The following is a 14311-nucleotide window of genomic DNA, read 5'->3' on the forward strand; positions in this document are numbered from 1 at the left end:
CTGCTATTGCTATTAATTTTGATTTTCCCATCTTTTAATGTGGGAAACCCAAACCCCCAACTCATGTATAAAAGAAGAAAGGTCAAATTTATGAAAGCCTTTAGGGCAGTGGTTCTCAACCTTTTTAATGCCGTGACCCCCAACCAGTCGTAAGTCGAGGACTACTCAACCGGTCGTAAGTCGAGGACTATTCAACTGGTGCAGCACCGTTTGCAGAATGGGACTTTTGATGGGCTCAGCAGGGCAGAGACAGCCTGGACAATTCCTATTGGCTTTTGAAAGCCAATAGAATTAGACTCTATTCAAGAGAGTCTATTCTATTGGCTTTCAAAAGCCAATAGAATAAAAGGGAGTGGCACAGCTAAGGAAAAGGGGAAAAAAATGGCGGACTGCGTTGTTTGGCGACCCCCGTGAAATGGTCGTTCGACCCCAAATGGGGTCCCGACCCACAGGTTGAGAACCACTGCTTTAGGGACAAGAAAAAAATAAAAGAAGAACCCATAGGTTTTGTTTCTGTATATTCCTATTCCTAAAATTTTAGGAGTTTTAAGGTTAAGCTTCAGATAGTTTTGGTTTTGTCACATTTTTAGATTCTTAAGAACTTTGATTTTCAGTGTAGAAAAATATAAAATGCATAGACAGTGCAGAAATAGTTTTCATTTTAATTAAAAAAATAATATTTTGGGGTAACAGATTCTGATTTAGATAAGAGTTGATTTTGATTTAGAATGATATTGGCATGTTATTGTCTGTTATTTGGTGAGCTCCATTCATTATTTGTGAGGGTTGAATTTAAATCTTTAACCTTCCTTATCCAAGTTGTTCCATCTCTCTGCTACTTCTCTTTAGTCTCCAATATGTTTAAAGTTTGCAATTCACATTGAAAATCATTGCATGCATTTTGAATATGCAGTTCTAACAACAGTAAGAATAATGAATAAATGGGAGCTGCACATTTTTCGTTTCAGTACTAAGCCTTTTCCCTTTACAGCTGAAGCATAATTACATTGATATGAAGATTGATTTGTCTAAGCCTCTCTAAAGTTCTTTGTAGAAAGACAAAGAATGAGAAATGGGAAAACAAGACCAAGAAATACCCTCCTTGAAAAAAAGCTGAAGTTGCAGTTTATGCATTAATAGGATTAGGTTATTCTCTGCCAAAATCTTCAACTGATCTGTAAATTGGGGCACAACTCTGGGAAGAATAACTGGGACTACAGTATCCCCTTCTCTGTTCCCTCCCTAAGTTCTTGTTTTCATTTCATATAACTATTATGATGAAATCCACAGAGAAAGGCTCTGTTAATATAAGGCTGTCAAAAAGAGACATTTCTAACAAACAGTGAAGGTGGGGACAAGCCATTCTAGAAAAAGTGTGTGTGTGGAGGGAAAACAGTGGAAAGCTAAATAGGATTAAGAGGCAAACAAGAGAAGAAGAAAACACCCTCTAGTCATTATTTTACCCTTTCACAGTTAATTTGATTTTTTTTCCCTAAGCCAATTTTATAGAAGAACCAAGATAGAATACAAAAGAAAATAAATATGGGTGGTACACACCAAAGTTCTGGAATTCACACAAAAACATTCTGTTCAAGAACATTTAACTTAAAATTTGATAAATTTATTTTAGGGCTTAATTAGAAACCCAATAATGTATGTGATATTTATTTTTGAGATGTATTTTAGTTTTTCGGTGCCCATTTGAGAAATCATAAGAAATAGGAATTAAATGCATACTCCCACACATTGATCGCTAATGGCAAACTTCCATTCTGGTACTTTTTCTGAAAAGTACACATGGCATTAATGTTTTGGGTAAGACAGAATGCTCCTATAGTTTGCTATTTTGGATCAGATATCACTGCTCGTTCATTATCATAGAGAGGAACAGCCTAACTTGTAAACTTGACATTCTCAAGGCCTTCAAAGCAGGCCGGCAATGAGATCTGGGTATACAAATATTGCATTAGGGAAACCCGGAATAAAAGAAGCAAAACTGGAAACAGAGGGACATGCCATAAACCATAGTGTTGCAGTTTCAAGGTAGCTATCAACAATGTCTACATTTAGTTACTTCAGCTAACTGTAGTATTTTTCACCAAAAGCACAAGTGTGTTCACCTTATTTGGTCCTGTCTGGAAATTTGTCCAATGTTAATGACATTTAAATTTCTAGTCTGTGATCCCAACACCTGCTACAAAAGAAGTAACAACAGAAATGGATCGGTGGTACAATGTCAAAGAACCATTGGCTATTGGAACTTTATTATTACCTGTAACTCGGCTTCTACCGCACTGGTACCTTGCTCTCCCAGGAGCTAAAGCTATAGATAGCGTATCGATGGGCTTTCAAATCTCTTTTTAACTTTTTACCAAAGGCTTCCTCTGCCACAGCGCAATTTTTATTTGCAGGGACTCTTCCATGTTGAAAAATCAGCAGTCAAATGACATAACTTTTACCTTCATGCTGCAATGCAGCTTATTCAAAGAAGAAGAGGTAAGACCAACAACTGTTTGATCAGGCCATGTCATATGACTGATTCAAAATTCTGATGTGATGAATGAAAAGAAAGATGTATAGGTGATACCAAATTCTTGGAATCCATGCATATTTATGTGAGATAATCCTCAAATCTAATCAGTCTTTGTTCTCCATTTAATGGTATCTTACAAAACAAAGCCCATGGTCCCTTCACTTAATGACAATACAGTTTGTCCTCCCAAACTAAGGGGTATCCATTTAATGATAAGCTTAATGGGGAAAATGTCTAGAATCTGAAATGATAGTGCAAATAAACTTTTCCTGCATATATGTGATCAGGGTTTGAGACTGATTAACTAAGAATTAATAGAAAGGATAAGTATAATTGTTAGGTCTATTTATTGGGAAAAGACACATTATACCCTCACTTTCTGATACGCATTGGCCTTATCAGCTCAAAATCTGAAGAAACTGATATATTTGCAAGGGTCCTGTGCGCATTGTTATGGTGCTTGGTTTAGATAAAGTGTAGCATTGTACTTGGTGTTCTTTAGCTACGTCAAACCTTGCTTCACAGCTAATATGTGGCAACGGTCCATACCACAAGTTGTGCAAGTTTCTCCTGCAAAAATATTGCTGCTTCTTAGGGATTAAGATCATTATTTCAATATGAACCCTGTGGACATAAAAGGCCAGAGGTAAAGACAATCTATTCATGACACCCTGGAGATTTAGAAATGAACACAACTATTAGTCCAATTCTCTACTGTTTTCGTTCTACTTTTTGTACTTAAAATTAAATGTCCTCCCTAAACTTGATGTAGAGAAGCAAAGAAAGGTGAATAAAAGGTTATCTTTCACCTGAGCAAAACATATCCACTATGAACACTTTCAACAAAAACAGCAAAGTTACTGAGCAACAGAAACACCTAATTCCTAATTCCTGCTAACATACACCTGAGGCAGAAGAGCTGGTAGCAGGAGAATACTTCCTGCTGGTTTGACAAAAAGGGCTCAGTACAGTGACAACATCTAGCCAACCTTGACCTCACAGTTGACCTCAAGGAATCAAACAGGGTGTATATCTGCTTAATATCTGGATGAAGGAAATTCTAGTGCTGTATCTGAATAAGACAAGTTGCAAAACATTTCAGAAGGCAGTGGGCAACTTTCCATATTGCTGCCAAGAAAATTATGGACATGTCCATGAAAGTACTAGAAGACAAACTCAGCTTAGAGGAGATTTTGACTTCATGAAAAATGTGCAGTTAATTAAATTGATACACCCAGTTAATTTTATGATCTGCATTCATCTATGTATATACATATAGCCTACTTTATTTTGCTGAGTTTATATTGAAACTGCTGCCTCCTCCCCCTCCCCCTCCTCCTCCGTCCACTCCACGCCAAATACTCTTAGTCTGGACTAAAGCCATAATATGCTGATGAAGATACCAAAAACTTTATCCCTGATCTGTACTTTTCCAAATGTTCCCCATCCAATAAAGTTCAAGGAAGAAATGGAATCAGTGCAGGTTTTTATTTCTTTTGACACTCCTGTTCAATGGAGGAAAGAATATATAATAGAAAGACAGGAAAGAGTCAAGTCTGTTTTGTGTATCATGCTTTATACATGAGCAGTTACTTTACAGAATGATATGAAAATGCCAGATGTGCACAGAATTGATCTATATTAATCTTTCCTTTGAGATCATTTATCTCTCAGCATCTATCATCCATGCCATCTATATCATTTGTTTATTATCTCTCTCTCTCTTGTCTGTCTGTCTCTATCTATCTATCTATCTATCTATCTATCTATCTATCTATCTATCTATCTATCATCTATCATCTACTTCTTGGCAATTCCAATATTTTGACTTGAAGGCAACTCCACCAAAATCACTGTAAAGCAGCGGTTTTCAACCTGTGGGTCGCGACCCCATTTGGGGCCAACGACCATTTCACGGGGGTTGCCAAACAACGCAGTCCACCATTTTTCACCCTTTTCCTTAGCTGTGCTACTCCCTCTTATTCTATTGGCTTTTGAAAGCCAATAGAATAGACTCTATTCAAGAGACTCTATTCTATTGGCATTTGAAAGCCAATAGAATCTATTGGCTTTCGAAAGCCAATAGAATAGACTCTCTTGAATAGAGTCTAATTCTATTGGCTTTCAAAAGCCAACAGGAATTGTCCAGGCTGTCTCTGCCCTGCTGAGCCCGCCAAAAGTTCCAGTCTGCAAACGGTGCTGCAAGCTGTCTGCAGCTAAGGAGAGCTTTCTGGACGTTTCCACCCCTCCCTGCTGAGCAACTACTAAATGTAAATAAAAGAGGGCCAGGGGTGGGAGGTGGCAGGCTGGCGGGTGCAGGGAGGGTTGCTGGCATGCGTGGGGCCCAGCGAGTGGCTTACCTCCCTTGGGCTGGGCCAGCTGATGGCCCAGCTGGTGGTCAGCCTGCGCCGTCGCTGCCACTTGCCAGCAACGCCTCAACCGGTGCAGGAGGCAGCACCACGCATGCGTGGCACTCTTGGGCTGAGGCGGTTGCTGGGTGACGGCCTGTGTGCATCCTCGGCCTGCCCAGCATGTGCTCCAGCCGCAGGAGAGGAGGCAGACTGTGCACGCCTCCTCCTGCCCCGCCTGCAGGGAAATATAGGTAGTCCTTGACTTACGACCACATGGTTGGGGGTCGTGGCATTAGGAACGTTGAGAACCACGGCTGTAAAGTTTACTTCAGAGTAAATAGAGATAACCTTTCATTTTCAGTCTTAATTTGCAAAAAGGGGATGCTTGCCAAAGAATTCTTTGCGGGGAATGTCAATTTTTCTTTTAAACTATCTTTATAAAGCAAAACATTTATACGGGTAACCTCTTTTGTTTCAGAAAAAAGCAGTGCAGGATGGCAGAAGAGAAAAGATTTTTTATAGAAGTTACAAAAATATTTTTTAAGAAAAACAACCTTCCCCAGTAGCACAAAGGTATGCACATGTACATGCATTCAGCCCATTGTCACATTTATTTATTTACTTATTTATTTATACATACATATATACATACATACATGATCTGTTTCAAGTTAATGACTCTGAGCAGCTAACATTGTTTAAAAATATATAATATAAAAGACATTAAAAAAAATCCAAAAGTGAAATACATAAAACAGCAGTTGGGATAAAAACAGATGCCAAAATTCTTTATTAGAGATTTGGAAAATCAGTTTTTTAAACATTTGCTTTGGTTTCCTTACACTAAGTCTATTTCTACTTTATAAATAGAAAAGTATTTACATAGAAGTCCTTACAAGAAACAGCAACTTAACAATTTTAATACCTCTTTCATTGGATCTAGTAAGTTCAAAATTATATTAATTCTATGGCTTAGAGCGGATCTCTCTGTCTTTTTCTCTGTTTTTAACCATAGAAAACCAGATGTAGTTGTAAATCTGCCTTAAATTGACTATTAAATTATGATTTTATTTATCTGGGAGTATTTTTAGAATAAAAACACTTCATGCAATTGAAAATCAAACAAGCAAATAATCATTCATCTTGTCATAAAGCAGGTTTGTAATAATCACCCATTATAATTTCTTTTAAAAAAAACATTTTGTATTCAGTTTCCTATTTCCTAACTTTTGACAACCTGGGAAACCTCTGAATAGTTATTGATCTAAGCTAATTTACGTCATACATATTCATAGTCCAACATAGAAGAGACCATCCTGAACAGCACTGGAAGATTTTTTACAACAGAATCTTTCTCAGGAGAAAACATTCACCTCATCAGAACTTGATTCGCAGAGAGATGAGGAGTGATTTGTCTGCCTGTGTGAACCAATTCCTAGCAACTCTACTTGAAGAAGCAATTTGACACCATGACTGTCTTTCCTGCCATATCCTCAGGCACTTTGGCTTTATTCCATTTTCTCATCATGAAAATCTACCTGACAAAAAAAACAACAATTATTGTCAAAAGTTTCATTTAGGAAGATCTGACAAGGGCAACACTTGGATGTTTATTTTACCAGTATGAATAGGGATAGCTGGCATTTCTACAAAAATGTAGAAAAATTATCACTTTATCTTAGAGGAACACACACACACACACACACACACACACACACACACACACACACACACGTAAATTCTTGGCTTGCTAAGGAGTTGGTGTGTGTGTTCCTTCTCCAGTTTTTTTTTTCTACTTATTTTCAGCCTGAAAACTCCCAAAGCAGTGCTGAAAAATGAAAATAAATCAACATTTTCATTTAATCCAATTAAAATGGAGCAATGAAACCTATGCAGTTGAAAATGCAGACTAAACGTTCAAAAACTCAAAAACAAACAGATAAAAAAAATTGAACTGGAATTGTCAAATGACCACCTGAATGCATGGATGAACTTTAGAGAACAGGAGTCTGGTTAATGTAAACTATATCACAATGTCTGCAACATAAATTTATTCCCAGGCAAGCTCAGTGACCCTTTGTGGTTACCCTTTCACTTATTTGATTATTATTTATCTCTCTCCCAAATCAAAGTGATTGAAGCAAGACTTTCTGTTCTATGTACTTCATCAGCACCAAGTGTACCAATGTGTGTTACCCCAAAACAATTGGTACTTTTGTTAAATGTCATTTTCCTGGCATTTGGAGAAGATTGCTTTATGCCCCTTTTTGGGGCTAGAATGAGTTCCTGCATGAATTAATCAGCTGCTTGAGGACATTGAATTATATGTGTGCATATTGAGGTTGTATACTTATAAATGATTGTATATTACACATACACATACAGAGAGAGAGGGAAAAAGAGGGAGAAAGAGAGAGAGGGAAAGTGGAAACTTCTATACAATGGTCTTTTTAGGTATGGTACAGTGAGATAACTCATAATTTCATAGGTACCACCAATTAATGAATGACTGGAGCGGTACCGTGCAAAGCATCCCTTGTCTCCCGTCAAACTCCATGTCCCACCAGATTTTATTTCATTATTTTGGGATGATGCTGATGAAGCATCTAACATAGAGCAAAGCAAAGTGCCAGTCCTCTAGCATAATTTGTATTCCTAGAGCATCTACCCACAGTGGGAACTTCTTTAATGCCGGATGGAATGGAGAGAGGCACAAATCGCTGTCTGTACCATTGCATGCTTGTCACAAGTAGGAGTGTTGAGCACAAGGTCTGAAAAGATGAAGCCGCATTTCCTCAGAACTCAGTCATGCTGGGAGAGCAGGGAGATTATGTGTGATGCCAGATTTCAAATCTTCCAACCTTTTTCCCAACCCAAGGACAATGGAAAGAGAGGACATGGCTCTCTTTTAATTTTAAAATCTTATTTAAAATGTAAACATCCAGTATTTAGCTTTATTTTAAAATTTATAGAGCTAAATACAATTTACTCACATTTCTAGAACTTTTCTCTCACAAATATTCTTAGAAAAGAATGGAAAATAGAAGCAAATTCAAATGGCAGGATGTGGCATTTAGTGGTCTTTTGGAGTGTATGAAATATGCGCTCTCTCTCTCTCTCTCTCTCTCTCTCTCTCTGTGTGTGTGTGTGTGTGTGTGTATGTGTGTGCATGTGTGCATGCCTTTGACTCCTGGCAATGGCCTAGACATGTCCCTGCAGTTTTCTTGATTAGATTTTAAAAGATTTTAAAAACCATCCAGTTAGAGCTGAAGTAGCTTCTTGGATGAGAAACGTTTTCAAAGAAAAACAAGAAAGTTCAGTTGCTGCTTAAAAAAGCACCTTTGGGACAACCATGACCTGATAATCTCCATAGACATTTAGCTATGTACTTTGGGATGAACACCCTTCGAATGGTACAGGAATATGAATAGACCTCCAGAAAAATTGCAGACTACAGAAATCATTTGCACTTCTGTTTGAGATGCAAACAATGCAGACTCATCCCCAACAGCCTATGCCTGTGTTCAACAGCGAAGGGACCCAGGGCAACCCTTCAGGAAGCACAGCTCCACAACAGAATCTTTTCAGCAGTTCCAAGAAGGCTCCACATCCGATTACACTACCCTGGGACCTTGAGGACAGAGACAACCCAACCCCCCCAAGTCACCTCAACAACTCTCTTGCCTCTTGAAAAAGCACATTTGGGACATTTTAAAAGTGGTTTGCCCTTGCCTTCTTCTTTAGCCTAGGTGAGAATGACTTGCCCAAAGTCACCCAGCTGGCTGGGGTGCCTTGGTTGGGATTAGAACTCATGATTTCCAATACCTTTACCACTACATCAACCTGTCTGTCATACCTGTCTGCAACTCTGTAAATCAAATATGCCTTTCCCCAGCTGCAGCTGCAGAGAGTAGCCATGCAACTATGGGGAAGTACACAGTTGCTTTAAGGAACTGTAAGTGTTATGTGACTGTTTAAGGGACTACACAGCCCTTGTAAAGTGTGTCCAGGAAGTTTAGCTTGAGTGGTGGGGAGTGACTTCACCAGTCTGCTTGTGAATAAACACATATTTTGTGACTATCCATGCCATAGCATGCTTCAGAGTTCCAAGTGCACCTAGTGCCCCTGAAAGATGAAATACTATTTGTCTGAAGCTTTTACTTACCTTGTCTTTCTCATTATGATGATGACTTAATTTGTAACTGTCCACTTTTGCATTAATTGATTTGCTAAGTTGCTGAATGAACCTTACAATACCTTTAAGTAGAACATAATGGATGGACCTTTAGCCAGCCTTCAAAAGCTAAAGCATAATGTGACAATTGCTTCACTAGCTCACTTTTGCCAATGTAATTCTAAGACAAAGCAAATGAGAGAGTAATTTGCCATTAATTCATCTTTTGGTCTTCAACAAAGCAGTGGGCTTTTGCTTTCCCATAATCAGTGAAATAAAGGAGACAAACAAAGGAGGATGGCAACCAGTCTTCGCTGCTTATAATCAGGCAGGAAAAAAGAATTTTCTGATCTTATCCAGTAGGGTGTGAGTTTTGGTAAGAAAGTTCCCTACCAAAATTAACTAGGTGCTTCATTCTTAATTCTGATGTTAGCCAACCAGTTACATTTGCAATTTATGCAGGCAGTTATATAAATAGAATAAATAATAAATTAATAAGTTAGCTGGCTAATGATTTAGCATGGTGCTGCGTTTCACTTATTGTATTAGTCTATTGAATGAACTAAAGTTTTGTGGTAAGTTATAATGTGGTTCATTTATTGGGGCATATCATACTGCTGCAGTTACATCTTAATAGCCTGCGTGCATTATGTTGTGTAAACAGTGTGTATATTGGCTTTCTGTCTAGTGTTCAGAAACTTTAGCTGGTATAGAATGCCACAGATTCCTGTGGCAATAAGTTGCAAGGGAGTTCCTAAGCTCTAATTGCAATGGAGCTGCTTACAAGTAATTATGAAATTGTAGTAGTTTTACTTTAATCTGAGATTCACTTCTAATGGCTAGTCTTTCTCTGATGAACACTGAGACTTTGAGGAACTGTAAGGACCCACCCCACTTTGCATCTTAAGAAGACAGAACTCTTGGAATAATTCTTCCAACAGGAATCCTTTATTAAGAAGAAGTGGTTGCAGGCGTGCTAGACAGGACTTGGGGTCCAAGCCCTCCCATTCAAGGTTTTAAGGGGTTCCCCAGTAGTCCCACCCAATCAACCCCCCTTCCAGTGATAGTTTCAGGTATCACAATTCCACCCCCTTTTTTCTTTCTTCCGTCTGGATGGAGACTTCAGATAAACTACATGAAAGGCAAATAACCTTCTTTGTTATGGTAAGGTTCTTTGGTGCTAACGCTTTGAGGTTACAATAAACACACATTCAGCATTCAGCTCCTTAGAAGTATACTGAAGGAAGTGAGGGCCATAAAGCCCCTTTGTTCTCCCCCTTCTCTCCCTCTTATGGCAGAATCCAGAGAAGGCAGAATTGGGAGTTTCTATATTTGATAATTAAAGATGAAATATAATTGGATTCTGACAGGAACATACTTTCCCAGCATAACTAATATAGATCCTACAATATGGCCACATCTCCTTATTCTGTTTTGCTTATTGCAACTTGTCAGCCACACTCATTGCTATCATTAAGAAACACAACAATTGGTTTTGAACCAGGAAGAATACTGGATGATTACATACCTATATGCATGGCCAAATATGTTACTTTCAGAGAAGTAAGGGTTTTGTTATATTATCAGAATGACTAGAAGGTCTGACTATCATAATTCATAAAACATTTTAAGACCTATAAAGATGCTAAAGTGGAAAGCTCTACTTAGTATAAAAGTTTCTCTATATATTCTACATCACAATAGATACGAAATCAACCTAAACGATCAATTTGCTCCTTAACACAAGAAAAATAGAAAATTGTACAGATTGTGAACAACCTCTAACACCAACTCTAGCTTGCTAAGGCCCCATCCTCCTGTTTAGAACAGAAAGTCTGAAGACACTTTATGTTTGTTTGAGCATGCTACTGAGGAAAGTAGGGTCTATGACAATTCGCCATGGCCAACTCGCCATGGCCAACCTGCCATGGCTAACTTGCCATGGCCAACTCACCATGGCCAACTTGCCATGGCCAACTCACCATGGCCAACTTGCCATGGCCAACCTGCCATGGCCAACTCACCATGGTCAACTCACCATGGTCAACCTCGCCATGGCTAACTTGCCATGGCCAACTCACCATGGCCAACTTGCCATAGCTAACTTGCCACAGGACAACTCACTGAGGGACAAGAGTTACACTAATATCAAAGAAACGGTGGAATAGAATTATTAAAGAAAGGATGCAAAAGGAGGGACAGAATGAAATGTGAATGGCAAAAAAATACTTTTTTTATTTAGTTTAAAATAATTCAATAGAATTGTTAAATCGTCCTGCAGCGAGTTGACATTCACATGTCATTCTGTCCTTTCTTGTCCTGTGGTGAGCTGACTGTGCTGAATTGTCCAGCAGCAAGTTGGCTGTGATGAGTTGGCTGCAGTGAGTTAGCTGTGGCAAGTTGGCCACGGTGAGTTGGCCATAGCGAATTGGTTATGGCAAGTTGTCCCATTCTGGGAAAGGTAAGATGGTTTTCTAAAACATCATTTGGCCCTGGATAACTTCACTATTCCACATAGTATTTTGTTGATGCTGGTGATGTTTTAAAACAAGATAATTTTCAATAGTATAGAGAGTTTTAAGGAGGCAGCTAGGATTGGGGTGAAAGCTGCTGAAAGCAACCAGATGCACTACAAGAGGCATGAGGAAGAGAAAGTTCTCCTGCTATAGTATTTGTGGGATGATAGAAGGCTGGGGATATCTTTGGGGGAATAAAGAGCAACTGGAAAATTGAATCTTGCAAGTAGGAATTTTAATAAGGATGAGAAAGTCTGAAAGTTACTTCTAATTGAAGGAAAAAGATTTATGTTGTTTTCACATTCAAGCCCTAGATTCATTCATTTCTCCTCTTCATGCTGGTTCTTAGTCCAATTACTTATTTCATAATGTTTCCTCATTGCTTGAAAATTTCTAAAAGGCTAACTACACTATGCTTACATAAGACTGTTGTTCACACTTGAAACTATCATAAGGGGTTCAAAAGGTTGTAGTTAAGCTAATACAAAGTTTACAATTAACAAGGATGGTGTGCAAAAAGTCAGTCCTGGAATCTCCTGGTAGACCCAAAAAGAGCTACTGAGATAAATGGTAGTAGGATATAGGTCAATAATCTGATTCTGCTATGAAAACTTCTTAGGTCACAGAGTCACAGAAGTAGGAAAGATTTTGGTGAAAAACTAGATTTTTTATGAGACAGAATATGAAGCAGGAACAAGGGATAAGGGAAATGGAAAAAATGTCAGTGGCCAAGCAAGTAGATATAAACACTCATAAAAGTATTGTTAAATCAACAAAAACACTGTAGTGAGGAAGGCCAGAATAATCATCATCAAAAGACAGAGAGAAATAAATTAAAGTTTGGTGCTTTGGGGCACATTATTATTTTTGACTCTTGGAAAGGATTGTACCAGATGGGTGGAGAATTTAATATATTTGTCAATTACATTTGACAGGCAATTATATAATCTTCCTAATCTTATGCTTGTTTGTCAGCATGTCTGGCCTATTTATTTCAAGGAACTTCATTTGCAAATACGTTTGGTAGATGGGAGTAAGGCTTGACTGACAAGCATGGTGGGAAAAGAAAAAAAGAATAACTAACTTCAATTATCTCAAATAAAAAGGCAATAGTATTTATCCTCTTAAAGTATTTTGCATTTCTGTTGAAGTAGCATCCAGGAACCAAAATCAGATATAAGGTTTATTGCACAAAGCAGCCTTTATTAATCTTCAGGCTTCCAGAAATAGACATACATTCTGGAGTTACTTTCACTCCCTCAGTTGACAAGGAAGATCAGTAGAGTGGAAGATTCTACATTCTGGTCTAAGAAGCCTTAGTTTGTATATTAAGAAGGAAGAAATTCTAGAAATATAACTGGCAGTGAGGAAACATGATCACATATCAATCAATGTAGAATAGTGTGGAGGAAGCCCATGGAAAGCCATGATTCATGATTATAAAAGGAATGTCTTGTTTGTGATGAAGATCAAAAGGGTAAGCTAAACATTTAAAAGTGTTTAATATCACGTTCAAAATAAGACTCACTATTTTTAAAATGCCATTTACTAAATATATTGAGAATATATGTCTTCAGCTGATTTTGCTTTCCAGTTAAGAAAATAATGAGCATGGGAGAAAACAAAACAAACACTGGAATAAAGTGCTTGGAATAAAGAAAGGCACAGATCCACAAATTCCTATTTGCGCTGTTCCTTGCTTGTCAAATCAGAATCGAGCTGGAAGGGACCTTGGAGGTCTTCTAGTCCATCCCCGTTAAGCAGATCCTATAGCATTTTAGACAAGTGGCTGTCCAGTCTCTTCTTAAAAACCTTGAGTCATGATGCACCCACAATGTCTGAAGGCAAGCTATTCCACTGGTTGATTGTCCTCACTGTTAGGAAGTTTCTCCTTAATTCCAGGTTGCTTCTCTCCTTGATTAGTCTCCATACATTTATACAAGTGTTTGGGGGGAAAGCGTGAAAAATTGAATATGCTATTTCTTCTGTCAATCATGCTGGAAGCAAGGAAACTACTTATGATAAACAGATCTCTCCTTTTCCAATATATGAACAATGGAAACAGGATATGGCATGCATTTGACTGTCTGTTTAGCATCTGATTTAAAATCCAATATGTAGTTCTATTTTAAAATTCATAGAGCTAATCATAGATTTAGTAATATCTAGAATAATTATTTAAATTAATGGCACTGCATTTGATTATCTCTAGATAGTAATGGGAGGCCAGCTGGTGTAGTGGTTAAAGTCACTGGAACAGAAGCTGGAAAACTACAGGTTCTAGCCCTGCCTTAGACTTAAAAGTTTAATGTCTTTGGGCTGCCAGTCATGCTTTTTCAGCTCTAAGAAGAAAGCAGTGGCAAATGACTTTTGAAAATGTTGCCAAGAAAATTGTATGGACTTGTTCATATAGTTGCCAGAAGACTTGAAAACACACACACATGCATCCGTGTAAATATTAATGAGCTGTCAGTCCTTGGAGGTAGTTCACACAAGAATCCCATAGCATGAGTACTAATGTTACTGTTATTATAGCAGAATCTAGCAAGTCTGAAATCACATCTTTCCCCGTACGCCTTTAATTTCCAGGGAACTAAGGGCAGTCCCTTCTGAGATGCTTTCTGTGCTTTCTATGGGCTGAGATCTCTGTTATCTGACCATTATTCTGGCTGTGCCTCCTCCGCCTCCTGTCTCCAAAGGTTATTGGGAGACCATTATATGAACTTACTGAGCCATC

Source organism: Crotalus tigris, unplaced genomic scaffold (genome assembly GCF_016545835.1).
Source record: "Crotalus tigris isolate CLP2741 ecotype Arizona unplaced genomic scaffold, ASM1654583v1 scf7180000018831.1652172, whole genome shotgun sequence".
NCBI classification, from domain to species: domain Eukaryota; kingdom Metazoa; phylum Chordata; class Lepidosauria; order Squamata; family Viperidae; genus Crotalus; species Crotalus tigris.